This window comes from Grammomys surdaster, unplaced genomic scaffold (genome assembly GCF_004785775.1).
Source record: "Grammomys surdaster isolate TR1022 unplaced genomic scaffold, NIH_TR_1.0 207, whole genome shotgun sequence".
Lineage (NCBI taxonomy): Eukaryota > Metazoa > Chordata > Mammalia > Rodentia > Muridae > Grammomys > Grammomys surdaster.
The window spans coordinates 1,036,817-1,040,983 of NW_021604652.1; the positions used below are offsets into that span (position 1 = coordinate 1,036,817).

General features: G+C 35.0%; 1 non-coding gene and 1 pseudogene across 1 annotated transcript; one reads left to right on the top strand and one right to left on the bottom strand.

The window, feature by feature from the left end:
* Window positions 1-1,345, bottom strand: part of LOC114624503 — a 2,737-nt pseudogene extending 1,392 nt beyond the window's left edge.
* Window positions 1,346-1,825: 480 nt separating this feature from the next.
* LOC114624521 lies at window positions 1,826-1,934 on the top strand. The gene has a single exon (XR_003711946.1). It is a non-coding gene; the product is annotated as a U6 spliceosomal RNA (small nuclear RNA).
* The last annotated feature ends 2,233 nt before the right edge of the window (window positions 1,935-4,167 follow it).

Below are 4,167 nucleotides of genomic sequence, written 5' to 3' on the forward strand. Positions count from 1 at the left end.
AGAGAGAGAGAGAGAGAGAGAGAGAGAGAGAGAGAGAGAGAGAGAGAATATGTGTTACTTACTTTTCCTAGTTGTTTACTTCTCTATTTATCAGTATCAAACTAGTTAATATTTTGTTAGCATTATTTTGTTGGTCTCATGAACAAATTAGCCTTTTAAAAATTTCTTACCACAAAAATCTTCATTGTTTTTGTGAGTAGTTTCCCCAGGCTCAAATTTCCCCGAATTCTTTTGCAATACAGTCACTTCTTTCGTGAGCATCTCCAGAGTTCTCTAGTTTGGGAGACTCTGGTCCATGTAGGAAAGTCTTTGAGACCTGGGGTCTGGGCATAGTGCAACATGCTATTTTCCTTGGCTTTTCCTTCTGGAATCTCTGTCCTATGGAGAAGGTGCTATGATGGTAATATTTACTTCATCTTTTCTAGTAGACCCTCTAGCTAATGAGTCAGAACTTGGCAGAGGAACCAGCACTTTCAAACTGGGAACTCTGAGCTAGGGTAGATGGAAATTGCTGGTAATGTGGTGCTCCTGGCAACCCATCTTGATGCTGTATTGGGAGCCACACCTACCTGGAGTAGAGTTTCTCACAAACTAGCCTGAGAAAAGAGGGAGCTAGTCATGGCTCAGTAGCAGCTAAAGTGCCACAGACTCTCATCAAGATTTAGTATATTTTAGCAAATAATTGTTACTTCATTTTCTGCATGTCTTTGGTACAATTTTCATATTCTAAATGGTAGTTGTCAAGACCATTTCCACGATTTAGAATTGTTTGGCTGGGAAAGGAAGAGTACTTAAGGCTTCCAATGCCTTTGTCCTGTAAAGTGGAATTCTTTATTTAGTAACGTACTTTTTTGTACTTAAATTCATTATAAGTCAAATAGTAGTGGTATAATGGAATAAACTGAAGTCTAATAACAAGGAAATAATGAGATATAATATTATACTATTCAAATAATGACATGAATGAAGTTCTATATGAAGGTTATTAAAAATTTGTATATACAACTGTACACAGTCATATACCACATAGCAACATTTTAGTCAACCATGGACTGCATCTATGGCAGTAATTCCATAAGGTTATAGTGTAACTAAAATGTTATTTTGCCTAGTGTTGCCTTGGCCATTGAAACACCATCATAACAATTATGTTTGTGAATGCTTATAAAAATAAATCTACTATGTAGTTTCTGTTACTAGAGTGTATACTCTATCCACTTTTAGGAAGAAACAGCCTGCAGCAGAGTAATACATCTTGTGTTTACCTGGTGTCTTGAATGCACGTAGCAACCATGGAAGTTTGTTTAAGTACAGTCTGGTGTTCGCAAAAATCATTTAACGACATGTTCTCAGAATACATCCCTACTGTTAACCAAGTCATGATAGGCATATAGAACAGTCTTAATTATGTTAAATATGTGTGTATTTTTATATAATACATAGATAATATTTAGGGAAAATAAGTTAAATAGTTCACAGCAGTAATCTGTATGTCACAGAGCTGTTATTTTCTCGTTAGTCATAGAAGTCTAGCTTGTCAAGTTTTCAGTGATTTCATGAATTGCTGTGTAAATAAAAAACCCTCAGTTCTTTCTAAAAAAATATTTACAAAGAATCACTACCATTGTATATTATAATCACAAGTCTATGAAAATCTCTCTAGAAAAATATGTTATGTTGGGAATTAAATATCTATTGAATACTGAGGGTTATACTTGCAATATTGAATACTTTGAATATAACATACAATGATATGCGCATTTTAGGCTACTATAAAATTGTTTTGTTTTTGTAGTTTATTTAACCTTTAATTAAGCATACATATGTTCACTTTGGCAGTACACATACTAAAATTGAAATAATCCAGAATAGATACATCAACATTACCACTGCACAAGGAAGACATACAAATTCTTCAAGCATGTCATATTTTAAATAAATAAATAAATTAGCATGCAAGATATAAGGTTTATTATAGCATTTTCATATATTTCTTGTTCTTATTGGTGTACTCTCTCCATTCTCCTCTCCCCACCTCCCTTCCCTGTCTTTCTGGTCTCCACTTTGTCCCACAATATCCTCTTCTTCCTTAATATCATATATATTCTAATATTCCTTTTCCCATCTGCCACCTTATCTCTCTCATAGTCCTCTTTCTAGATTCATGCCCACATTCTCACATATACACATACATACCCACACATATGAGAAAAAACCACAATATTTGTCTTTCTGAGTCTGGCTTATTTCACTTAACATAATGATTTCCAGTTCCATCTTTTTTTTCTGTAACTGTCATGATTTCAATGTTTGTAGCTGAAAACTTTCTGTTGTATATATGTATTATATTTTTTAATTTATTCATCTGCTTATAGGCATCTAGGATGGTTCCATTTCCTAGCTTTTTGGATTACTGCAGAAATAAACATGAATATGCAAGTATGTGTATACTAGAACTTAAGATTCTTTGGGTAAAAACTCAGGAGTAGTATAGCTGGATGGTGTGGTAGTTCTGTTTTTATTGTTTTGTTTGAGAAATTCCCACATTGATTTCCATAGTGGCAGCACAAGTTTCTATTCCCATCAGCAGTGTATAAGGGTTTCTTTTTCTCCATGCACCAGCTAGCATTTGTTGATTTGGTTTTTGTGATGTTAGCCATTGTGATTGGAGTGAGATGGGATCTCACGGTAGTGTTACTACTGTCCATTTTCACGATGGCTTAAGGATGTAGAATACTGCTTCAAATATTTATTGGACAATTGTGTTTCTTCTTTTGAGAACTGTATTCAATTTGTTAGGCCATCTAGCGCCTTGGAGATTTGTTTTTACACTGATAAATCTTTACAGTTCTTTGAGTTTTACAGATATTAACCCCTGTCTGATGTATACTTGGCATAGATTTTTCTCACATTTTATATGCTATCACATCACTCTGGTGACTATTTCTGTTGTGCAGAAGTTTTTATTTTCGTTTTTTGCTTTGTTTTGAGACAGAATCTCATGTAACTGAGGCTTGCCTTCAGCTCACTAGCTGAAGATGATTTTGAACACCTGATATGCCTGTCACAAGCTTATGAGTGCTGGGATTATATGTGTGTACCACTATGCCTGATTAATGCAGTGCTGCGGACCAAGCACAGAGCCTCAGGCATACTAATCAAACACTGAGTCATATCCCCAGCTCAACTTTTTAATTCCATGCAATCCACTTGTCATTTCTTGGAGTGAGTCATTGCTTGTGCTATTGGAGTTCTTTTTTAGCATTTCTTGCCTATGATGGGATCTTGAAGTTTTTAACTCCTTGTTCACTACAAATTTGAAGGTGTTACTGGAAGATAAAAAGACTTTTCATCACCATGCGCCAGAAATCTTGATATTATTAAAATAGCTGCATTATTGAATTGATTCAACTCAATCCCAATCAAAAGCCCAATGGTATTTTTCACAGAACTAAAACAAAATTAAACAGTCTTATAATTCATATGGAAACACAAAAGATAGTACAATTCTAGCAGAAAGAATAATCCTAAAGGATCAGTATTACCTGGTCTCAAATTATATTACAGAGCCATAATGATAAAAACAATATTACATTAGCATAAAAATAGACATGTAGATCAACTGAGTAGAATATGGGACCCAGGAATTAACCTGCACAGCTATGGCTACCCACATTTTGACAAAGGTGTTAAAGCCACATACTGGTTAAGGGGTGGGGGGAGCTTTTTGGCAGTCTCACGGAGTCACGATGATGAGCTTCTACTGCCTTTGCCTGTCTTTCTGAGGCAGAAGGTCCTAACTTTTCTTTTTACTTCCCTTCCGCCTCTCTCTTTCAGATGCCAACAAGAGTCTTGGTATACTTTTCTCTAGATTCCTGTTTTTTTCTTTTTTTTCCCACACTTTTCTGAAGTTCCCTTTCCCTCTTTTCCATGCAACTGAGTATTAATAATGTGGCTGACCTTCTCTAACTTATAAATCTATAAAGAACTTCTCTATATAGTTCAAAAAGAAGACATGTGTTTATGGATTCTGAACCTCAATATAAACTAGGATGGCCTTGAACTCACAGAGATCCACCTCCTATGAGTTATGATAAAAAACATATGACACCACACCCAGTAAAACCAACTTTTTCAACAAATTATTCTGGGAAAAGAAGAAACCCT